At 52.0% G+C, this 25,754-nt stretch overlaps 1 protein-coding gene across 1 annotated transcript in view; it reads left to right on the top strand.

Annotated features, from left to right (window-relative positions):
- SCAMP1 (secretory carrier membrane protein 1) overlaps nt 1-25,754 on the top strand; it is a 608,538-nt gene that overhangs the window by 71,652 nt on the left and 511,132 nt on the right. The window lies entirely within an intron of this gene.

The raw sequence follows: 25,754 nt of genomic DNA, 5'->3' as shown, positions 1-25,754 counted from the left end.
AGGTCATCGCAATAAGCGGAAAGCTAAAACAATAGCGCTACAGTGTGTCAGTAGCAAACGTAAAAAGAATCATGCAGGTTTCATTTTCTCAGAGTTAAAGAGGATCGTACATTCAGATCAGAGCCGAGAAGGGCGGGCCCTACGACATAATATCAACCAAAGGGACCGCAACAATTGGAGTCATGCATAAAACATTGCAAACAGCATACCCGAACAATATACTACATTCCGCGCCCTCTTGGGCCCACCCAGTCGACAAACCACTTCAGGATATTGTGCCAACGTAGCCACTCTATAATAGGACATAAAAGGGCACGCTTAATAGCAGGAAGAAAGGATCCGGCGTCATACAATAAAGTGACTGTTATGGGGAGCAAGCCATGTAGGAGGAAAACACTCACCAAAATTTTTATCAGGAAGAGAAGACAGGATAAGCAAACAATCCACGGTTACGTACTGTTATCAACGCCAGACACACAAAGTCCCAGAAGCTGCGTGAACCTCAAAAGCACAAAGTGCGAAACCTACCCAAAAGGAACACCACCCGGCCCCGGGCCCGATCCAGATACACGAAAATAAGGAAAAATACAAAAAAGGAAAAACAAAGGAAGAAAAAGGAGACAGCAAAGATCAAGAGAAAGAAAGAGGGCCATAGGAACATAAAACAATACATAACAACATCCCCCCACCCTGCACCACTGCGTGTGACTACGGCCCACCCCCCTAGCAGCGTGCCTGTCGCCCATAGAAACCCGAAATATAGACAACGAGAAAGAAAGAGGAGAAAGAAAAAGGAAGAAGTATAACACCCAATAGAGGGAGTAGGACTAGAGTATTCTAATCTACAACTCCCATAAAGAAAAACAAGTCGGGAGGAGGTCAGTTCCACATACTCCCGGTCACCACCGGCCCCATAAGCATCCTCCACCCCAATTATCATCAGCACGACAGAAATAGCAAACAGTACTGCAGATGGGGAGAGTCATTTCTAAACGTGCGAACAAATCAGACAGAAAGCAGTCCCAACCTAGTCCCCGCCCGTCAGTGCGTCCATTCCACTAGAGAAATCTCCTAGCCCTGGCCCGATCGTGGACGTGCCCACCCCCCTGAAAAGCCAATACCTTCGGAGAGAAAGTGAAGGCCCGCCCCGATGAACACAAAGAGGCAAAATGGCCGCATTCGGTAAAGAAGAGATGTCCAAGGACAAAATGGACGTCACCAGTCCCAAACAGAGCCAACACATAAAGGGAGCTGCATTTTCAAGGCAGTAATACTTTGCAATGTAGAAGGTATCAATGTCCCTATTGAAGAGGCACAGTCAAACAGGATAGTCAGGTGTTGCAGCAGCGGCTCCATGGACGCCGTGGGTGAGGTGGTGTGCTGCACCAGGGAGGGAGACATTGTAGAAGCGCTAGGGCGGTCAGACCGCAGCCCACACTCCGTTGCATCGCCAAGCAGCTGTTCCGTAACACACTCCCGCGGCAACAATGTTTCACAGGCAGGGATCAGCGGAGGCTGATCAACATAGCGAGGAGAGCGGAATGGCAAAGTATAGTCCGATCTATCTGCAAATCCGTCCAGCTTCTCTCCCAACAGTCTCGAGCTTCCACGCCACTCGACCTTCAGTTGAGTAAGAGCAATAAGAACAGAAGTGCGGGTTAATATCGGCTGATCATCCATTACCTCCGCGTTACGAGGCGCTGTAGACAGGTCCACTTCCCAATCGGGCACGAGCAGGGCACACCGGGCAGGAGCCGAGGCGCCGTCCGCCAGCACCGCTGAGGAGCCGTCATGTTCCTGCCGTCAGGGACAACAAAGGAGGACAGGCGAGGTCAGCGCTATGGTGCGACGAGCAATCCCCTCGGGACAGGACAAGTCCGCGATCGTGGACGGCAAATAGCAAGGAGTCCCTCTCCGCTCGGCCCAAGCAGAGGCGAGGCAAGGAAAGAGCCCCGGCCGCCGGAGCACCTCCGACACTGGAGGAAACAAAGCGCGGCTCGCCTTCAGGTCCCGCAGATGGAAGCGGAAAAGTAGACTCCAAACTGGCCAGCATTACCCTCCACACAAGCGCCCGGAGTAAACGACCACAGATCCAATCGACCAACACAGGATGTCAGCGCCGCTCCAGCATGATCGGCCCCCGCAGCGGCAGCAGCCACAGGCGGCGCGCTGTATCGCAGGTCCCGGGTCCAGGGCTAGGGTAAGCGTCGGCAGGCATCTCGACGAAACCTCAGGTTAGCAGACAGGTAGGGACACCGGAGGAACATCAATAGCACCAGAAAACTTTCCCAAACATCCCGGTGGCATGCAATAACAGGATAGTGGACAGGATAGTTGCGAGGGAAACAGAGGCTCGGGGAGCCGGGAGACTACACGTCCGTCTCCGCGGCCATCTTGGCTCCTCCTCCACCCGACGATTCTTTAACGTCACCCGACGATTCTTTAACGTCACCCGACGATTCTTTAACGTCACCCGACGATTCTTTAACGTCACCCGACGATTCTTTAACGTCACCCGACGATTCTTTAACGTCACCCGACGATTCTTTAACGTCACCCGACGATTCTTTAACGTCACCCGACGATATCTTTAACGTCACCCGACGATTCTTTAACGTCACCCGACGATCTACACTAATGGGGGTTCACCTTTATAAGTTATTTCCCAAATGAAATTCACACTCTCCCCCCCATCTCAGTTACCTTTTCAGAAGGGCATATCCCATCCTTCTGTATGTCAGCACCTGGTTAAAAGGAAAGGTTAATCCCATTCATAAAACCAACATTCAAAGATATTTATTATTAAATCTTTATTCTAAAATTAAACATGACAGAATGAGCCACAGAAACATGATTTAAGTCAGTCGCTACCTATAACCTAAAAAGGGGGCACAATAAATGATTAGATGAATTCTACACTAACTCAGAACGCCTCACCTTAGACGTGCGTCTTTCCATCTTAGCAGCGGAGCGGGTCCCTCTCTCTCTCTCCCTTGCTTTGTCTTCAATATGCTCGGGACTCTGCTCTCCCTCTATGGCTCACGAATACAGGTCTGCACCGCTATGCCTCGTCTACGCTGCCATGGTTCTGAAATACTCGAGCCCTCTTCTGGACTCAATCTCTGCCACTCCAGTATGATATCACTACGAAACCTTTGATCACCTTCCTTCCTCGTTTCAGGATTCCAATTAGCTGATGGTATCAGTCTCTCGGCACCAGCCTTCGGACCAACTTCTTCTGTCTACTCCACACGTTACTTTCTCACATCTCACTGCTCGCTCCTTGATAATATAGAGCTCTCTTTCTCTATGGAAAATTCCGGTATTAGGCCGACTCACACCAAATTCCTGTACCAGTCCCCGGCTCTCTTCGCCTTCCACAGTGGCCAGCTGCATATTGCGTCTAGAACCGGGGAGACAAATACATTCCTCTGATAAGGGCGAGTCTTGACCGGTTTCTTACTAGCAGAAAACAGGCTAAACTCTAAACATTACCTTTACCCTGCAAGCGCCTCGGACAGTCGAGGCAGAAGCACAAAATGGCTTCTCTCTAGCTTTCGGGCCTACAGGCCCACGGAAACAATAAAAGGCACTAAACCCTGTCAAAGCACATAGGTAAGCCCTACAAATGAACGCAAATGCAACTAAGACTGAGATGGTAGTGGATTTTAGTCACCACCAGTCTAAAAATAGAATAAAATTACCCTGTCGTTACACATGGCTATATGCAAATCAGTCTGACCCTGTGCCTCATGGGAACAGTCCAGCCCGAACTGCCAAGCCATGCCTTCACTGGACCAGAAACAAGCTTCCGAGGACCGGTTTCTGGCATTACAGCCGTCTTCAGCCTGGCTTGCTTGAATCCAGTGGCAAAGGGAGCAAGGGACTCTGGATTCAAGATAGCCTGGCTGATGAGGATTATGAATCCGAAACCGGTCCCAGGATGCTTATTTCCGGTCCAGGGAAGACATGGCTTAGCATTTCGGGCTGGACTGTTCCCATGAGGCACGGGGTCAGACTGATTTGCATATGGCCATGTCTGAACTGGGGTGGCTGAGTGAGCTAAAGAATGGTGATGGATTAAACCCAGATCAGTTGACTGGGGGTGAGTGTTTGAATTGCTCAAACGCTCCGTCCATCATCCCCTTTTGTATCGCACATATTCAAGAAGGCCACAAGAAGTTGTGGCCACAATGAACTGTTGGAAGTGAGAGTGGAGCTTCAAGAGACTATGTCCCCTCCCACATTCCACTGAGAAGTCGTTGCTCCGGCTCAGAGATGAGCCCTTTGAGCTTACCCCACTCAATCTCAAATGGTGTACCTGCGCCATAGGGCGGCAGCATCCTGACCTTCGTCTGATGTGGCAGCAGGCATCTTAGGCTTTGGCAAGATTACAATATAAGGCTTCCTTGGAAAGCATTTGATTGCACCCATCCTTGCATTTGGAATTACAACCATGATTGTGGTGGTTTAATGCAGCGAGTTGCTGACCTGCACCTTAGTGGGGGCATAAAGTTATAGTAGTCTTTTTAACAGTAAACCCCCTTAAACGACTGTGCTCTTTAAATGGCATGGTTGAGGGAAGCCAAAGTTAAACCTACAAAAGAGAAATACAGGTTTTTCTACCTGACAGTTGATTGCAGAGTGCTATCCCAAAAAAACTTGGAAATGAAGGAGGACTCCCGGGTTGATCATCTGATCTGCAGGTAAACCTAACTCCTACAATAGGTAATTTAGACCTTTGAATGTGTGCAGTTGCGATATGCATCAAGGGTTTGTTCTTGAACTGCTAGACCAGAGCACCGGTTTGTTGACTAGAACAGAAAGTGCTGGCACTTGAGACTAGTGCCTACAACCACCACCAAGAGACACAAAGCAATAAGGCCCTCAAAGAAGCTGGGGTAATGATCATAGTATGAATGAAGGGTGAGATACAATGGAGAAGCCGTACAAATCCATATACTCCGATTACCAACGTTCCAGGCGGCTAAATTACCAAAGGCCTGCATCCTTAGCTTCCTAAAGGACACGAAGAGTGCGCCCACTGGGGAAAACTTACCACACACTACAAGATCCAGAAGACCGTGCATACGGTCACGCCCACAAGGGTGGGACATTTAAATTGAGCTGTGTGAGCAATGGCGCTTTCACTTACCTCATGCCACTGAAGAAGGGACATTTTATTTCCCATAAACGCGTCTGGCGTGAAGATTTGCACTGATGCTGTCACGCTGTTCTTTTTCCTGCTTACAAGATGCCATTAAAATGCGTGAGCAATACTTGTTCTTCCTGTGGTCACTTCGCTTGGGTTACCTGGGGGCTGGGGGGGGGGGGTGCAGAAGGGAAGAGAGAGCTATAGATATATATATATATATATATATATATGTATATATATATATATATTTCTCGTATTCAAGGCAGTCGAAACGCGTAATGACAAGCTCCAGTGAATAAAATATTGAGTTTCGCCAGCAAGAGAAGTTCGTGCTTTCTTTATTGCCTGGTGGAGGTTGGGGATTGCAGTACATTGAGTGGAGAGAAAAATATATTTAATATAGTTCACAAATTGCTAAATGTAAGCAGGCTAACAATCTTCAGATTAGTCTGTCTCTCCGCATGACGATATAGAAAATATGTGGCTGCTAAGCACAGAACAAAAAATGTGTCTCAGTTCCTATGAGACAATTCTACAAAATATGTGGCTAGTTTTCACATTCTATTTCATCATAAAGGACGCATACTTAAGAATACTGATAAGCACAAATGTGTTTCCCCATTTTAAATCGGTCATTGCAGCAGCATCCAGTATCACTGAGTAGATTCCGATTTCTGAGCATACGTACCGGTACAAGGGAACGTATGAAATAGCTTCTATTGCTACTAACCGCAACCATGCATGATAGCAATCCTAAAGGAAGGGTTTACTTCTCTCCTTCGTTGCATAACTTGCCTTCTGCTAGGTACAATAACCTGATCAGTTGGCAGTCTGATCTGCTTCACCCCAAATCATGCGACCATGGGCAGCACAATGCAAGATGGATAAACCCATTCCTGCAGGCAGGACAATGAATGGATGAGATGGGTCCCAGAGTAGCGTGCTACTCGCCAAAAAAGCGTTTCGACGCCTTGTCAGGGGTAGTAAGCGCTATGAAAATGCGATTACAATACAATATCTAAAGCACACAGCTGCTCCAAGGAGTGTCCAGATCAGCTTCAGTTCAGAGATTAGTGATATCTAGTTTGAAAGAAAAAAAAGAAGTTTAACCGTAATGTGCTGTGAATAAGCTTGGGCCTTTTATACATTCACAGTTAATGTGGCTGTGTTCATACAAAAGTTAATGACTTAAGCACGGGTCAAACTGATCCCAAGAAAGGAATCAGGCCTTGCATTTCTAATCATTTAATGAAATATTGCTTAATCGTTATACCACTAGACTAAGCAAAATTTGAAAACCAGAGTTTTCCTGGGAGTAGATGGTGCACAAGTGAAGAACATATATCTTTTTACATGTATTAAAAAATTAAAATGCAGACAGGATTTCAGGCATTCTAATTCCTCATTGGTGCTAGCTTCTAGAACAGTAAAGCCTTCAATTCAATATGCTAATAATTGTTTTAAGTTCCTTGAAGAGAATCCGTGGATTTTGCAGTATTTTAATATACAGGAAAAAGTAGTCCGGTCTTAGTGTCTTTCCCTTGTGCACTGTTTCCATATTATAAATGAGCAAATCTCCCATTTGTCAACAGTACTCTTCGCATAGTATTTACTACTGTGGCTCCAGCATACCCGAGAGCAGCTACTGATTTCTCCATTGCAATCTGTTTGCTGCAGAGGGATAATTTGATAGACCAATAACTTACTATTCTGTTGGAAAATGTGAAGTGTACTCATGCCAATAGTGGATCTAATTGTGTCAGTGAGGATGAGTAACTGTCATTTAGCTTACCCAAAACTGATCTCTGGAATAAATAAATTCTCTCTTGCACCCCATGATTCTTCAGCCAAGCGGTATCCATGGTATGCCCTTTATTTACCCTGATTGTGGGTCTCCTTTTGTTATGGAGATTATTGGACAATGACCCACAGAGTCTGTTAAATTTCATAAATGGCACAAGTGTGGCCTAGTCCTTCTTCTGGTTCTAAGAAATTTATGTTCTGCACACCCTACTTCATTCTACAGGTATGTAATAATATTGTTGGGTTGACAAATTCAGTAAATGCATATTCCCCAAAATATATTTTTGGCCATGTCACTTATCTATATTAATTTAAGTTCACCATCAAATTCCTTGCAGTAGATAACTGAAGGAAAATATAAAACACGGTTGCTTCGGAGATGGACTGCCCACCTGCCTGTCCTCTAAAAATGTCAAGTCAATAATATGTATTTACCTACTTACTACTGAAAAAAAAAATCCGATTTTAAATGCTTTATTTTATTTAATCTGTGCATTTGGGACTGTTAAGTACCAGTGCTGAGAGTTTTGTCTTGGTGGTAATGGCAAAAGGAAGAAATCCTTTTCACCCACCAAAAATTGAGGAGGAATCACTTTTGCCACGACTAACTAAATCATGGGTACTCACAAACTTTCTCTCGGGGGCCAAATCAACAGTATGGTTTGTGTCCGAGGGCCGCACCGGTGGGCGCGGGGTCAGTGGGGGAGGGGGCGGGGCTAGAGCAACAAAAAAAAACTGTGACCATGAGGTTGATCACAGGTCCCTGCAGCGGACGCCTTCGTCCACTGAGCCACCAGACCCGGCTGTAATGACAAATTTCTCCGTATGTTTTGGTGTTTCTGTCAGTCACCAGGTCATTACTTACCACACCCTTTCTCAGGTTACAGAAAGACACCACATTTCACAATACTTACCCAAGAAAGGAATAAACACTGACAACATATAAGACCATTGCTGAGGAGCTCGCAAATAACAACAAGTCACAACACCTCCCAATCCAAGAGGGTACGCAGAAATTCACAACACCTCCCAATCCAAGAGGGTACGCAGAAATTCACAACACCTCCTAATCTAAGAGGGTACACAGCGCATGCTCCTTCTAGCAATGTAATTTAGACATCCCTGATGGGAGGCACTTTCCCTTCCGTATCAACAATTACCCATTAGAGGGGAATCACCCATCCCTCTGTAAGTACTTGGTAAAAAAGGGGTCTCAACCTTCCCTCACAAGGAATACCAACAAATTATGTGCTCTAGGGTTTCTTTATTACATGATAATAGGATGACAAAAGAAAGAAATAACTAAACATCACAGTAAACCTTAGCAGCAATCATCAGCACATAGATATACATAGAGCCTGAAAATAAAAGCATAGTTAGATAAAGTTAGATATACATCGAACACCTCACCATAATCTTAGGCGTCTTGTCATCTGAAGAAGGGTCCGTCTCTTTCCCTCACTGGTTGGTTCCGGACTCTCTGTGGCATACACACGTCTGCACCGTGATGTATCATCAGACTGCCAAAACACCAGACCAGCATCTCAGCATCTCTCCAGCTCTCAGCATCTCAGCTTTCTGCCTCTCAGAAACTCTCTCTCTCTGCCTCTCGGACCCCCTTTCTCTAATATAGAACTCTATCCTCTATCGAAGCTTCTGGAAGAACCCGCCTACCTTTCTCACAAGATTCCTGTACTTTTCCACACCAAGCACCCAACAGCAGCTGGCCAAGCTTTTGTTCTGGCGCCAATGCGAAGAAGGCACATTCCCCCTGATAAGAACTGGTCTGCTCTGGTTCACTGCCGGTGAACAACACATGTAATCTCAAATATCACCTCTCACCTACAGAGGCTCAGAAGATGGCTGCAGTTTAGAATATGGAGTTGCTCAAGCATAGGCCTCTACTACTTGGAAAGCAGAATACTATTATACCACGTCAAAGCCAATAGGCTAAAGTCATAATTCACCTAACTCAAATCACACTATGCACTTAATCCCTCAGTATCCACTATGGAGCACATGTGTGCACCATCACCAACAACACTGCACTTTGACATCCCATACCTTCTATTCTTTGGCAAGATTATTGTAATGCAAGACCATCCTACATTAAGGCTAAAGTAACATAGCACACTAAAATCAGTACACAATGGTGGTGATCGAGGGTCATCAAAAATCATCAGACCACTAAAGCGGCACATGCACTACACCCGGCATACACACATCTGTCTCGCTCCCTCTCTTCCTCCCTCTCTTTCTCTCTCTCTCTCTCTCCCTCCCTCTCTCTCTCTCTCTCTCTCCCTCCCTCTCTCCCTCCCTCTCTCCCTCCCTCCCTCTCTCTCCCTCTCCCTCTCTCTCCCTCTCTCTCCCTCTCTCTCCCTCTCTCTCCCTCTCTCTCCCTCTCTCTCCCTCCCTCTCCCTCCCTCTCGCTCCCTCTGACTCCCTCTGACTCCCTCTGACTCCCTCTGACTCCCTCTGACTCCCTCTGACTCCCTCTGACTCCCTCTGACTCCCTCTGACTCCCTCTGACTCCCTCTGACTCCCTCTGACTCCCCTCTGACTCCCTCTGACTCCCTCTGACTCCCTCTCACTCCCTCTGACTCCCTCTGACTCCCTCTCACTCCCTCTGACTCCCTCTGACTCCCTCTGACTCCCTCTGACTCCCTCTGACTCCCTCTGACTCCCTCTGACTCCCTCTGACTCCCTCTGACTCCCTCTGACTCCCTCTGACTCCCTCTGACTCCCCTCTGACTCCCTCTGACTCCCTCTGACTCCCTCTGACTCCCTCTGACTCCCTCTGACTCCCTCTGACTCCCTCTGACTCCCTCTGACTCCCTCTGACTCCCTCTGACTCCCTCTGACTCCCTCTCACTCCCCTCTGACTCCCTCTGACTCCCTCTCACTCCCTCTCACTCCCTCCACTCCCTCTCACTCCCTCTCACTCCCTCTCACTCCCTCTCACTCCCTCTCACTCCCTCTCACTCCCTCTCACTCCCTCTCACTCCCTCTCACTCCCTCTCACTCCCTCTCACTCCCTCTCACTCCCTCTCACTCCCTCTCACTCCCTCTCACTCCCTCTCACTCCCTCTCACTCCCTCTCACTCCCTCTTCACTCCCTCTCACTCCATTTCCTCCCTCTGTCTCACTCCATTTCTCCCTCTCACTCCCTCTCACTCCATTTCTCCCTCTCACTCCCTCTCACTCCATTTCTCCCTCTCACTCCCTCTCACTCCATTTCTCCCTCTCACTCCCTCTCACTCCATTTCTCCCTCTCACTCCCTCTCACTCCATTTCTCCCTCTCACTCCCTCTCACTCCATTTCTCCCTCTGTCTCACTCCATTTCTCCCTCTCACTCCCTCTCACTCCCTCTCACTCCCTCTCACTCCCTCTCACTCCCTCTCACTCCCTCTCACTCCCTCTCACTCCCTCTCACTCCCTCTCACTCCCTCTCACTCCCTCTCACTCCCTCTCACTCCCTCTCACTCCCTCTCACTCCCTCTCACTCCCTCTCACTCCCTCTCACTCCCTCTCACTCCCTCTCACTCCCTCTCACTCCCTCTCACTCCCTCTCACTCCCTCTCACTCCCTCTCACTCCCTCTCACTCCATTTCTCCCTCTCACTCCCTCTCACTCCATTTCTCCCTCTCACTCCCTCTCACTCCATTTCTCCCTCTGTCTCACTCCATTTCTCCCTCTCACTCCCTCTCACTCCATTTCTCCCTCTGTCTCACTCCATTTCTCCCTCTCACTCCATTTCTCCCTCTGTCTCACTCCATTTCTCCCTCTGTCTCACTCCATTTCTCCCTCTGTCTCACTCCATTTCTCCCTCTGTCTCACTCCATTTCTCCCTCTGTCTCACTCCATTTCTCCCTCTGTCTCACTCCATTTCTCCCTCTGTCTTGTTATGTTATGTTATGTTATTTTTATTTATACAGCGCACAGCTGCCCCAGCGAAGGGGCGTCCTGGCGCTATGAGAAGGCCAACACAACACCGAAAAAGAGAGGGCACAGGAAACAGCCAATGATTAAACAAACAAGAAGGTTTTGATGGCGCGCCTAAACTGAAGAAGATTATCAATTCCCCGGATCTCAGAGGGAAGAAGATTCCACCACTTCGCTGCTAACACTCGAAAGGAGCGGCCGCCAGTTCTACTCAGCCCTGAAGCGTGGAACCACCTCCAGATTCTGGCCCAAAGATCTCAAGGTTCGCAGAGGAACATAAGGTGTTAAAAGAGTCGCCAGAATTTGGGGAGCCGTACCCTTGAGGATTTTGAATGCCAGGCATAGAACCTTGAATTTAATCCTCTGATTTACGGGGAGCCAATGAAGCGAGTGCAGCGTTTTTGAAACCGAGCACCGTCTAGGCAGACCTACCACTACTCTGGCTGCAGCATTTTGCACTCGCTGCAGCCGGGTGAGTTCGGACTGGTTTATCCCAGCCAAGAGCGAGCTGGCATAGTCCAGCCGGGACAGCACCGATGCCTGAACCACCAGCTGTCTGGTGGGGGCATCAAAGAATTTAAGTATAGGCCTAAGTCCTCTAATAATGCCATAACAGGAGGCCGCCACCCTCTTGGTGTGGCAGGTAAAGCGGAGTATCGGGTCAAGCCAGACCCCAAGATATTTTATCTCCGATACTGGAGAGGGGGTCATACCCAATTCAGAAGGCCACCAGTTGTCACCCCACAGCCCCGCCTGCTTGCCAACCACCATGACCTCTGTCTTCTTAGTATTCAACTGGAGACAGTTAGAGTTCATCCAATTGGCCACTGGCCGTAAACCGTCACGGAACCTGAGAGCCTCCACATCAGAGTCCCCACTCAACGTGACCGGCAGCTGCGTGTCATCAGCATATGAGACCATCGTCAGGCCCCATTGCTTGACGACCGCAGCCAGCGGTCTCACGTAAAGATTAAATAGAGTGGGACTCAACGATGAACCCTGAGGGACCCCCAGGGCCAACGGGTAAGATTTGGACTTGCCGGGAGGGATCGCAACCTGGAAAGATCTATCCGTAAGAAAAGATCGAAACCAGCATAGGGCAGAGCCCTTGACACCTACTTCCACGAGTCGCTGAAGTAAAATCCTGTGCGAGACCGTATCGAACGCGGCACTTAGATCTAATAGCAATAGTGCCGCTGTCCGACCCGCATCAAGCACAGAGCGCAGGTGTTCAACCATAGCAAGTAGGGCCGTCTCCGTGCTGTGGCCCGCATGGAACCCATTCTGAGTAGGGTCTAGAATGTTGGCTCTGGTAAGATGGTCTGCCAGAATGCCGTTCACATGGGCCTCAGCAACTTTTGTGGCCCAGGGAAGCAAGGAGATAGGGCGATAGTTCTCCGGCTTAAGAGGATCAAGGGTAGCCTTCTTCAGGATGGGTGTGACTACAGCCTGCTTCCACCTAATAGGCACTACACCTGAGGATAGAGACAGGTTGATCAGAGACAACACTGGAGTACGGCATAGCGGCAGCATGTTCCTAAGCTGAGCCGGTTTAAGCGGATCTGCAGGAGATCCCGACTTAATTTTTAGACATAAGGAATCAAAGGCCTCCCTTGTCAAGGAAGGTAGAGTGTCAAGACACTCGCTATCTCCCAAGATACAGCTGCCTCGTTCTGGATTTGACGGGCCCGTCGGGAAGGTTCGATAAATGGCTTGCACCTTCTCGAGGAAAAAAGAGGCCAGACCCTCACAGTGGGAGTCCGAGCATATTTCTGCTGCCGTTGTCCTCTTAGCCATAAGGTCCTTTTAATACCTTGAATATAAGTTTCGAGGGGTTGGGGCTATTCAAAAACTCTTGAGCATAATAGGCTGCGCGAGTTCTGCATACCGCTCTGTGGTAGAACTTCGTTTTCACAAAGTAGCAAGCCTTGAGCTCAGGATCAAACGATTTTCTCCATAGCCTTTCAGCCTGCCTGCAGGCTCTTTTCAGGGACGCTATGGTGCTATTATACCAAGGACTATGCTCTTTTGAGCACTGTTTAGACCATACCAGAGGGATCAAGGAATCGAGGGTGCGGGAGATCCAGGCACAAAAGGAATCGTATCCACAATCAACATTGGTGATAGGGCCCAGGGGTACCTTCTCCAACAAATGATAGAAGTCCTCCAATTTAAGTTTGATCTAATGTCGTTTCAAAATTGTTCTGTCCTGAGATATAAAAGGAGGTTCAGACAAGGGAAAAATCATTTTCACCAGCATATGGTCAGTCCAAATCATCTGGATAGGTCGGAGTGCTCTAATTCCCTCTAAGTTGGTAAAGAACAGGTCGAGTATGTGACCATCTCGATGAGTGGGGAAGGTCACCAGCTGGGAAAACTGCAGGGCCTCTAAATCAGCCAAGAAACTCCGAATAGGGGGCAAGGACTGACAGTCAAGATGGAGGTTGAGGTCACCAAGGACATTGAAATTCGCACATCCTAGTGCCCCCGTACTAATTAAATCCGGGAGAGCAGCCCTGAAGGCCGCATCGCAGCCCGGAGGGCGATATATTAAAAGGCCAGAAAAGGAGAAGTGGTGGTTAAACGAGATTCTAAAAAAGGCACATTCACATCCTGGAAGTTTTAGGGCTTTCCATTCACATGGATAGCACAACTTAACGGCCATCGCAATTCCCCCTCCTCTAGTGCCCCGGTTAAGAGTAAAGATAGCATAATCAGGGGGGGAAGGCCAAGTTAAGTATGGAAGAGTCCGAATCCTGCAGCCAGGTTTCGGTCAGGAAAAGCACATCAGGGGACTCTTTTTTAAGAAGATCAGATATCTCTTGATAGTGCTTTACCAGTGATCTGACATTCAAGTTCCAGATGTTTAGATCACGCATTCCTGGCATATATTTCTGACGAGATGGTAAATTCAAGGATCGGATGCGAGAGGGGGTGTCCAATGCCCAACCGCCACAGGTGCATCGATAAGGACCACATGTCGGGGCCACTGATGGGAGATCGCAAGCAGTGATCAGTCCCCGAATGGCCAGCAAATCTTCCCTTTGATACCTGATCATAGGCGATGTCATGATGATGAGGAAGAAGCATAGAGTCCCGCCGCGACCCGCGCTGCCTTGGCGCTGACGGGCAGGACTCTGGCACGACTCAGGCGCAGCGAAGGCACGCCCGCTGCGCGATACCGCTGCGCGTTGAAGGGAGCTTTAAATAGGCGTCCCTCCACTCAGCCGGAGCGCTAGACCGCTCAGCAATGTCACCCACTGAGAGTGCACACCACTCCAAGATGGCGCCCAAAGAAAATCCCGCCCCAGGAACCGGACCCGCTGAACAGCGGTGGGAAACCGATTACAGTGCAGGTGAGGGGGGTACAGTGAGTTCCAATAAAAACAGGGGAAAATGCAACTAAATATAACCCAAATAGTCAACAGGTTAGATTAAAAATGACAGCGCGGCACTTTAAGGCACAAAGCGCGATGCAGCGCGCGAGTACCTTCTCACTCACTCTGTCTCTCTCTCTCTCTCTCTGTTTCCTTTTCCTCTCTCTCCTTCTCTCTCCTTCCTTCCCTCTCCTTCCTTCCCTCTCCTTCCTTCCCTCTGTTTCCTTCCCTCCCCCTCCTTCCCTCCCCCTCACTCTGAGGTTTCCCTCTCTCTCCTTCCCTCCCCCTCACTCTGAGGTCTCCCTCTCTCTCCTTCCCTCCCCCTCACTCTGAGGTCTCCCTCTCTCTCCCTCCCTCCCTCTCCCTTTATCTCCCACTTCCTCCCTCCCTCTCCCTTTATCTCCCACTTCCTCCCTCCCTCTCCCTTTACCTCCCACTTCCTCCCTCCCTCTCCCTTTACCTCCCACTTCCTCCCTCCATCCCTCTCTGTCTCCCTCTCCCTCCCTTTCCCTCCCTCGGTCTCCCTCTTCTTCCCTTTCCCTCCCTCCCTTGCTCTCCCTCCCTCCTTCTAGCTCTCCCTCCCTCTCCCTCCCTTTCCCTCCCTCCCTCGCTTTCCCTCTCTCCCTTCCCCTCCCTCCTTCTCCCTCTTTCCCTCCCTCTGTCCCCCTCCCTCTGTCTGCCTCCCTTTCCCTCCCTCGCTCTCCATCCCTTTCCCTCGCTCTCACTCCCTCTCTCTCTCTCACTCTCTCCCTCCCCCTCCCTCTCTCACTCTCTCCCTCCCTCTGTCTCCCTCCCTTTCTCTCCCTCCTTCTCCTTCTCCCTCTCCCTCGCTCTGTCTCCCTCCCTTTCTCTCCCTCTCCCTCCCTTTCCCTCCCTTTCCCTCCCTCTCTCTCTCCCTCTCTCTCCCTCTCTCTCCCTCTCTCTCCCTCCCTCTCTCTCCCTCTCTCCCTCCCTCTCTCTCCCTCCCTCACCCTCCCTCTCCCACTCCCTCCCTCTCCTCCCTTTCCCTTCCTCTATCTGCCTCCCTTTCCCTCCCTCGCTCTCCCTACCTTTCCCTCCTTCGCTCTCCCTCCCTTTCCCCTCCCTACCTCGCTCTCACTCCCTCTTCCTCCTTTTCCCTCCCTCCCTCCTTTTCCCTCCCTCCCTCCCTCCCTCCTTTTCCCTCCCTCCCTCCTTTTCCCTCCCTCCCTCCTTTTCCCTCCCTCCTTTTCCCTCCCTCCTTTTCCCTCCCTCCTTTTCCCTCCCTCCTTTTCCCTCCCTCCTTTTCCCTCCCTCTGTCTCCCTCCCTCCCTGTCTCCCTCCCTGTCTCCCTCCCTCTGTCTGCCTCTCTCTGTCTGCCTCTCTCTGTCTGCCTCCCTTTCCCTCCCTCCCCCTCCTTCCCTCGCTTTCCCTCCCTCCCTCTCTCTCCTTCCCTCGCTTTCCCTCCCTCCCTCTCTCTCCCTCCCTCTCTCTCCCTCCCTCTACCAGAGAGGGAGATGTGTGTATATATATATATATATATATATATATATATATATATATATATGTATGTATGTATGTATGTATGTATGTATGTATGTGTATATATATATATGTGTGTGTATGTATGTGTATATATATATATATGTGTATGTGTATGTATGTGTGTGTATATATGTGTATATATATGTGTATATATATGTGTATGTGTATGTATCTATGTATGTGTATATAGATATGTGTATGTATGTATATGTATGTATGTATGGTATGTATGTATGTATGTGTATATATATATGTGTGTATATACATTCCAAGTGTAAGGCCTGTAAACACGGTACAAACACCACTACTGTTCCACTCCCGTTCAGACACACACCCTATGTAATCAGAGGCAGTTATTCGTGTAAAACGGAGTTTGCAGTCTACGTACTTCAATGCACCTGTGGTAAAAGATACGTAGGCAGCACCATACATCCAGCTCACATACGCATATTGCAACACCGCCGAGCTATCGATCACGATGACCCTGCATATCCCGTAGCGAGGCACATAAACACACACCACGCAGGCAAAGCACAAGACCTGGCCTTCCATGTAATTGACAGCGTCCCTAAAAACATTAGAGGAGGCAATATACAACTAGCATTGAGAAGGCTGGAATCTAGATACATTATCCTTGTAGATTCCAAAATCCCTAATGGGATGAACTCAGATGAGGCTTTAAATGTGCACCTCTAGATCTTAGTCGCCTTTCCTATTCTCCTAAACCCTCTCCGCAGCGTCAAGTTCTCACTACTGAATATATTCCTTAAGTTTCAGTTGACACATTAATTTAATTTCTTTTCACTAAAACAATGTTCTGTTACACACCACCATGACTACAGATGCCCACGACCTTGCTGTCTTAACGTTATCAGTAAGTTTTTTTACATTAGGCATAGGCGAGCACTAAGGTATCCAGCCCACTTGGGCTTTGTTTTAAGTACCTATCCCACTACGGTCACCAACACCCTATGGTCAGATAAAACCAACCCCCATACATCCTACACTAGTGCACTTGCAGTAACCGTTTGGTGTCCCATCATTGCACACTTATGTGCCTAGTGTCATCATCTGGGTTACCAAACAACTGCCTCTCGCTTTCCCTTGGTATTAAGGGAACAGCCCGGAGGTTAAGTTGTATCCACTCGTGGATTCACACAAGGGAAAGATAAGTGCAAGAGGACGTTTTTAAAGAATTATTTATGAATGAAAGCAGTGCAAGAAAAAGAACGTGTATTAAAATCGGATAAGCTCCAAGGCTAAGTAACGATAATATTCTTTTGATACTTGCTCAAGGGAGTCTTCCAATCTAAAACCAAAGTGCAAGTGAAAGAAGAGAAAGACAGTTACTGCCATTGTGGTCAACATGTTTCAGCCACTGGGATACATCTCCCTGGCTTTCGTCAGGACCTCAATATGTCACTGCAATATTGGGAAAAAAAATCATATATACAGTTTATTTTCTGTTGTACATTTTCAAATCCTTAGTAAAAGCATGATGCTTAATAGTATCATAACTTGTCTAGGACAGGACCTCACCTCACTCGGCACCAGCTCAAGTTTTGTTGAATGAGGCCCTGCTCTATCCGTCGGTACCTCCAGGTGGGACCTTTGCTGGCGTGGACACACACATGAAACATCTGTTTGCCCTTGCCTTTAACAAATTGTTTTTAACAACTAGACAGCATTCACAGTGTGTGTTGGAAAGGGGACCTCCGGGGAGACAGAAGGTGTCTGACTGTCCGCCCAGAGACCCACCTCTCTGTTGGGAGTAGGCCGAGCGCCGTAGGGAGGCCTCCTTGGTGAGGCTCCGCTCCTACAATCGTACCAGCAGAGTAAACACACTACTTACAGATAGACACCACACAGGAAGGATATTCACACGAATCTTTATATACGTAATCGAAGCAAGTTCTTGGCAGGGTAGTGGCACGGATCGAGGGATCCGTAATGTCGTGGTCTCGGGGGAAAGGGGGTAGCGGGACAGTCTTGGCACCCACTGGTGCATGGATAGTTCAAGGGCTCAGGACGCGACAGCGTCCGCAGGGCCTCGGAGATAGTTCAGCTAGGACAGGCCGCGACAGCGTCAGCAGGGCCTCGAAGGTGGTTCAGTGTGGTCAGGCCGCGACAGCGTCAGCAGGGCCTCAAAGGTAGTTCAGCTTGGTCAGGCCGCGACAGCGTCAGCAGGGCCTCGAAGGTAGTTCAGCTTGGTCAGGCCGCGACAGCGTCAGCAGGGCCTCGAAGGTGGTTCAGGGTGGTCAGGCCGCGACAGCGTCAGCAGGGCCTCGAAGGTAGTTCAGCTTGGTCAGGCCGCGACAGCGTCAGCAGGGCCTCGAAGGGAGTTCCAGGTGCAAGAGTTCGGATCAGGATCAGCCGCGACGAGGTCAGCAGGGCTTCGACTCCCAGATACAACTCCCGCCCTAATCCAGGGCTGGCCCAGATATAGGACTGGAGGGCTTTGATGTCCGGACCCTCGCGCCTGGGGGTCCGAGGGGCCAGGATGAAGGTGTCCAGACACCCAGCAGGGGGGCGGAGCCAGCGCCCAGGGAGCCGGGAGAGCGATCGATACCAGGCGTCCGGGGGCGGTGGAAAGCCCATCGAGACTCTCCTCCTCCGGGATCTGGTCGAGTGGCCACTTTACCACCTAGGAGGATCCTGGTGCCTCAATGTCTGGGCTTTGCTGAGGCCGGGCCCGGGATGGCGGCGGCCACGTGTTCGGGGCGTGAGGATCCCAAGATGGAGTCGGGCCGGGAAGGGTGGCCTGGTCAGGGTGCCAGGCTGGCAGCGTTGGCGAACATGTTCTGTCGGGGTACCAGGGAGGGGGAGAGCTGTAGGTGGCCGGGGAGGCTGCTCGTGCCGATGGTTCGTGAATGTGCGTGTCAGGGGGGTCGCTAGTAGGTAGATGGAGGGCCGATGTCGTCCTGGGCCCTCCATGCGGACGGGGTCGGACCACGCCACAAGGCCGTGTCCAACACACGTCCCCTCCAGCTGAAGGCGGGGAGAGTCACCCATCTTCCTGGGGGCTCTCTTCGTCGAGGCGGAAAAACCGGGACAGGCCATCCGCGTTGGCGTGGTCACTGCCAGGGCGATGCTCCACAGTGAAATCCATGCCTTGGAGGGAGATGGACCATCGCAGCAGTTTGGGATTCTCGCCACGCATGTGCATCAGCCACCTGAGGGGCCGGTGGTCAGTCTGCACCCGGAAGTGGGTGCCGACGAGGTAGGGCCTGAGTTTCTTGAGGGCCCACACGACAGCGAAGGCTTCCCTCTCGATGGTGCTCCTTCGCTGTTCTCGGGCCAGCAGCCGCCGGCTGATGAAGGCCACCGGATGGTCAGTTCCCGTGGAGTCCAATTGCGATAGGACCGCCCCGATGCCGTGTTCTGAGGCGTCGGTCTGGACCACAAACTCTCGGCTGTAGTCGGGGGGCCTGGAGCACAGGGGCGGTACACATGGCTGCTTTCAAGGTCTCGAAGGCCTCCTGACACGAGGGTGTCCACTGCACTTTCTGTGGACGGTTCTTCGAGGTCAGTTCCGTGAGGGGCCCCACAATGCTCCCATAGTTCTTGATAAAACGCCGATAGTACCCCGTGAGCCCCAGGAAGGCTCGGACGGCGGTCTGATTGACAGGGGGTTCCCAGGCTAGGATGGCGTCGATCTTGGGTTGGAGGGGAGCCACTTGGCCGCTCCCCACTTGGTGTCCCAGATAGGTCACGGACCCTTGGCCTATCTGGCATTTGCTGGCCTTCACAGTTAGCCCGGCCCGGCGGAGGGCTGTCAGGACTTCCCAGAGGTGTTTCAGGTGCTCAGCCCAGTGGAGGCTGTAGACCGCAATGTCGTCTAGGTAGGCGGCACTGAACTCTTCTAGCCCCGCCAGTACTTTGTTTACTAGTCTCTGGAAGGTGGCCGGGGCGTTTTTCATGCCGAAGGGCATTACCTTGAACTGGAAGTTGCCGTCGGGCGTGGAGAAGGCTGAGCGCTCCTGGGCGCCAGGGGTGAGGCCGATCTGCCAATACCCGGCGGTGAGGTCGAAGGTACTGAGGTACTTGGCGGCCCCCAGGCGGTCGATCAGTTCATCGGCCCGGGGGATGGGATGTGCGTCGGTTCTGGTAACAGCATTCAGCCCCCGGTAGTCGACGCAAAACCGGAGTTCTGGCGGGGTGCCAGGCGCGGCGGCCTTGGGGACCAGGACCACTGGGCTGGCCCAGGGACTGTTGGAGGGTTCGACTACCCCCAGGGCCAGCATCTTGGTGACTTCTGTCTGGATGCAGGCCCGAACTCGGTCGGGGACCCGGTAGGCCCGGTGTCGTACTGGCTGACTGTCCCCGGTGTCGACATCGTGGACGCACCATTGGGTAACCCTGGGGGTGAGGGAGAACAGGTCTGTGAATTGTCCCAACAGTTCTTGACAGTCTCGGCGCTGTGCGGGGGTCAGGTCGGGGGAGAGAGAGATCCCTTCGACGGAGCCGTCCTTCTCAGTGCACTTTAGGAGGTCGGGCAAGGGCTCGGAGTCGTCTTCGGTCCTATCGTCGGTAGCGAGTAGCAGGCTCAGTTCTGTGCGGGCAAAATGAGGTTTGAGCCGGTTGGCGTGCAGAACCCGGAGGGGGTTCCGGGGGGACTCCATATCCACGAGGTAAGTGACGGGGCTCTTGCGCTCGATCACCTTGAAGGGCCCCGACCATTTGTCCTGGAGGGCACACGGTTCGACCGGGGACATGACCCAGACCCGCTGGCCCGGCTCGAACTCGATGGAGGAGGAGTGCTGGTCGTACCAGCGTTTAATGTCCTCCTGACTGGCCTCCAGGTTGGCCTCCGCAAGGGCCCGGAACTTCCGAGTCTGGTTTCGGAGGGTCAGGAGGTACCGGTAGACGTCCGGTGGTGCGCTTTGGACGGTGGTTTCCCAGCCTTCTTTGACTAGGCTGAGCGGACCTCGGACAGGGTGTCCGTACAAGAGTTCGAAGGGGCTGAACCCCAGGGATTTCTGTGGTACCTCCCGATAGGCAAACAGGAGGCAGGGCAGCAGGACATCCCATTTGCGTCGCAGTGGCTCTTCTAGGCCCTGGATCATTCCCTTGAGTGTCCGGTTGAACCGCTCCACAAGTCCATTCCCTTGGGGATGATACGGGGTGGTGAACTTGTATGTGACCCCGCACTGTTGCCACAGGGACCGCATATACTTAGATATAAAGTTCGTGCCCCGATCGCTCACGACCTCCCGGGGGAACCCGACTCGGGAGAAGATCCCCATCAAGGCTCGCCCCACCACGGGAGCGGTTATGGTTCTGAGGGGGATGGCCTCAGGATAGCGGGTGGAGTGGTCCACCAGGACAAGTATGAAGCGATGCCCTTGCGAGGTTTGAGGGTCCAGGGGCCCCACAATGTCTATTCCCACTCGCTCGAAGGGGGTGGTCACTACTGGAAAAGGTTGGAGCGGGGCCTTCACCTTCCCCCCGCTCTTTCCGCTGGCTTGGCAGGTCGGGCAGGTGCGGCAGTGGTTATGTACATCAGTGCGCATTTTGGGCCAGTAGAAGTGGGTCACCAGGCGGCTGTAAGTTTTGTCCTGCCCCAGGTGCCCTGCGAGGGGCACATCGTGCGCCAGGTTCAAAAGGAAGTCTCTGAATCGCAGGGGAACCACTAACACTCGGCTGGCCCCCAGCTCGGCAATTTTCTGTTCACTATATAGGAGGTCGTGGTCCCAGTAGACCCAGTGGGACCCGGAGGTGTCCCCGGTAGCTTGGGCAGCAGCTTGTTGGCGGGTCCCCTCGAGGGAAGGGCAGGTCTTCTGTTCCTGCCGAAACTGTTCTCGGGTGGGACCACCCTCTTGGCGCCATTGGGCGAGTTCGGGGATGTCGCTGAGCTCGTGGTGGTTTCCGGGCTCTGAGGGCCTGGTCTCGGAGTCGCATTCTTCATGGCTGGCCGAGGGTGGTGGCTCGGGCCACTCCGGCTCTTCGGTCGGGGCGGCCTCGATCGCTGCCGTGGCTCGGGCCGCCATAGATCGGGTCGTCGCACAGACCCATTCTGGTAATCCCATCATTCCCAGGTGCTCTCTCCGCTCGACTTGGGCCCAGGGAGAGCTCTCGAGGTCGTTCCCAAGGAGGCAGTCCACGGGGGCGTCGTCCCGGACGGTTACCTTGAGGGTGCCCGACACTCCCCCCCCCCCCCCATTCGAAGGGAATTCGGGCCATCTGGCATAGAGTTGTCGGCGGGGAGGGGGGAGTTGTCGGCGGCCCTCACGGGGCAGCGTAGGTTCGGGATGATCTGTTCGGGGGTCACCAAGTGGCAGCGGACGGCCGTCACACTGGCTCCCGTGTCTCGGAGGGCTTCGGTCCGTCGTCCATTGATGTGGACCCACTGACGGTATTTACGAGTGTTGCTCGGTAGCGGGGCCTGGGGGACCAGGTCTCTACTGCCCAGGCAGGCTAGGGCCATGGCGGCCGGTTCATACTCGGTCTGATCTTCTTCGTAGCTCTCTACGTCTTCTTCTCCCTCTTCTCCCAGGGCTGCAGCAGCGAACTGGCGGGTCGGAGGCCCAGTGGTGCCGGGACGCTGGTTCATGGGGCAGAGGGGGTCACTGGCATAGTGACCGGTCCGCTGGCACCTGTGGCAAGTAATGTTCGGGTGGGGCCCCGGCCGTGCCGGGGGGTCCCTCTTCAGGGACGGCAAAGGGTTACTCGGGGGGGGGGGGGAACCCTGGAGGGGGGCCCCGGCCCGAGGCCGGCAGGAAGCTTCGGCTCTGGTTCTGTCCTCCGCCTCCCCGCTGGCGGGGGTGCCCCCGGCCGCCCGGACCGGTTTCTCCTATCGGTGTTCGGGGGACCCGGGTGTTCACCCATCGATCCGCCTCGACGGCGAGTTTCCGGGGCTCGGTTAGCTTGCTGTCGAGTAGATGCTGTCTGAGCTCGACAAAGCAGTTGTTGGAGAGGTGTTCCCACACGATGAGGTCGAACAGCGGCTCATAGGTGGACACTTTGCTGCCCTTTATCCATCCTTCCAGGGCCCTGCTATAAAAGTTCACGTACTCGACCCACGTGGTACCGGGGATTTTCTTGCAATCTCTGAATCTCTGCCGGTACATCTCGGGGGTGAGGCCATACCGGACAAGCAGGGCGTCCTTCATGTGGTCATAGGAGGACATTAAGTCGTCGGCCAGCTCCAGCAGGGTGTCTCTTCCTTCGCTGACGAATCTCCCCCATAAGCCGGCACCCCAGTCCTGTCGCGGAATGCGGTGCGCGGTCATGGCAACTTCGTACGCCTTGAACCATTGCTGGATATCGTCATTCTTGTAGTACTCCTTGACGATATCTTTCGGGATGTGGACCTTTGGGTCGGCAGGAGGTGGGGGGTTCCGGGCTACTGTGGCGCCAGCCTCTTCGAGTTTGGCTTTGATTTCGAGTTCTTTGAGGCCACGCTCGTGTTCGTATGCGAGTTTTTTCTCTTCCAATTCTCTTTGCCGCCGCCTTTCTTCCAGATCTCCCTCCAATCGCAGTTGTTCAAGGGCCATTTTCTTTTCTTCTAATTGGAGTTCTCCGTCCAGCCGGAGTCGGGCGAGCTCTAGTTCATGGAGCCGACTCCTTTCCCGCTCCCGGGCGTCCTCGTGGGAGAGGCCCGGGTCCCTGTTGGCGGTTCTTTCCTCTATGGGGGCTATGACGGTACTCACGGGTACTTCTCGGACAATGTCATCGTCCGTTTGGGGTGGGGTCTCTCTGGTCTCCACCCAGGTTTGCAGCGCTTCTTTGAAATCGTCCTTTGTGCTTAGTCCGGTGGTAGCGATACCCAAGTCTTTGCAAAAGTGTTTAAGTTCTTTATGGGTGTACTCCTCTAACAGGTCTTCCTGGAATTCTGCAGTCGTTCCGGCTTCCTTAGTAGTCATCGTGGCTGTGGGTCTCTGTCAGTCGTGACGTGTTACTCGCTGTACGATTTGCGTGGGCTCGGATCCCGTCGCTTGCCACCAATGTTGGAAAGGGGACCTCCGGGGAGACAGAAGGTGTCTGACTGTCCGCCCCGAGACCCACCTCTCTGTTGGGAGTAGGCCGAGCGCCGTAGGGAGGCCTCCTTGGTGAGGCTCCGCTCCTACAATCGTACCAGCAGAGTAAACACACTACTTACAGATAGACACCACACAGGAAGGATATTCACACGAATCTTTATATACGTAATCGAAGCAAGTTCTTGGCAGGGTAGTGGCACGGATCGAGGGATCCGTAATGTCGTGGTCTCGGGGGAAAGGGGGTAGCGGGACAGTCTTGGCACCCACTGGTGCGTGGATAGTTCAAGGGCTCAGGACGCGACAGCGTCCGCAGGGCCTCGGAGATAGTTCAGCTAGGACAGGCCGCGACAGCGTCAGCAGGGCCTCGAAGGTGGTTCAGTGTGGTCAGGCCGCGACAGCGTCAGCAGGGCCTCGAAGGTAGTTCAGCTTGGTCAGGCCGCGACAGCGTCAGCAGGGCCTCGAAGGTAGTTCAGCTTGGTCAGGCCGCGACAGCGTCAGCAGGGCCTCGAAGGTGGTTCAGGGTGGTCAGGCCGCGACAGCGTCAGCAGGGCCTCGAAGGTAGTTCAGCTTGGTCAGGCCGCGACAGCGTCAGCAGGGCCTCGAAGGGAGTTCCAGGTGCAAGAGTTCGGATCAGGATCAGCCGCGACGAGGTCAGCAGGGCTTCGACTCCCAGATACAACTCCCGCCCTAATCCAGGGCTGGCCCAGATATAGGACTGGAGGGCTTTGATGTCCAGACCGTCGCGCCTGGGGGTCCGAGGGGCCGGGATGAAGGTGTCCAGACACCCAGCAGGGGGGCGGAGCCAGCGCCCAGGGAGCCGGGAGAGCGATCGATACCAGGCGTCCGGGGGCGGTGGAAAGCCCATCGAGACTCTCCTCCTCCGGGATCTGGTCGAGTGGCCACTTTACCACCTAGGAGGATCCTGGTGCCTCAATGTCTGGGCTTTGCTGGGGCCGGGCCCGGGATGGCGGCGGCCACGTGTTCGGGGCGTGAGGATCCCAAGATGGAGTCGGGCCGGGAAGGGTGGCCTGGTCAGGGTGCCAGGCTGGCAGCGTTGGCGAACATGTTCTGTCGGGGTACCAGGGAGGGGGAGAGCTGTAGGTGGCCGGGGAGGCTGCTCGTGCCGATGGTTCGTGAATGTGCGTGTCAGGGGAGTCGCTAGTAGGTAGATGGAGGGCCGATGTCGTCCTGGGCCCTCCATGCGGACGGGGTCGGACCACGCCACAAGGCCGTGTCCAACAGTGTGGCATAAAAATCATATTCACACCAAAAATTATTGTGCCAGGTGTGTAAATATGGTCACAACTTATGTATATATTTTTTCACAGGGATTCACAAACACATTATATACAGTTCGTATTTTGTATGTCAACAATTGTGCAACATTTAACAATTGGCTGCATTGCTTTTTATTTATGTAAATAACTGTTTCGTTCCTTTCATGCATCTTCACAATTTTGTTTGCACCATCTGCCGATGCGAGAAATTCTTCTATGTCGTTTGTTCCAATTCGGTTGCTGTGACAACCATCCAGTTTCTGCCTGTCAACCCTGAATGTATATTTAGTTGACACTAGTGATGTACCAGATGTAGTGAGCAAGGCGGTTTTACTGCCGAAACGCGTCTGGGTCGCTTTTTGGAATAAAGAAATCTTGCTTTGGGAATTATCCATGGAGACAGCGCCTGCTTTGAATAGAAGTCTGGACTGGTGTGTATGTGTGTATCTATCTATCTATCTATCTATCTATCTATCTATCTATCTATCTATCTATCTATCTATCTATCTATCTATCTCCTGCCTTCCTTCCTCCCTAGTAGTTTTTTTTTTATACACTTTATTCGATTAATAAAAATCATAAAAGTATACTATACAAATAAATAGTGCCAGAGTTACATCAATACAATAAGAACAATTTAAAAACAATTTTGCATAAAAACATCAATTCATTATTATTTCTAAAAAACACGTTCTTATGGCATCATTATATTAT

This window comes from Lissotriton helveticus, chromosome 2_1, assembly GCF_964261635.1.
Source record: "Lissotriton helveticus chromosome 2_1, aLisHel1.1, whole genome shotgun sequence".
In the NCBI taxonomy this organism is placed as follows: domain Eukaryota; kingdom Metazoa; phylum Chordata; class Amphibia; order Caudata; family Salamandridae; genus Lissotriton; species Lissotriton helveticus.
Note: the sequence above shows the minus strand (reverse complement) of the source record. Positions and strands in the feature narration are given on the sequence as shown.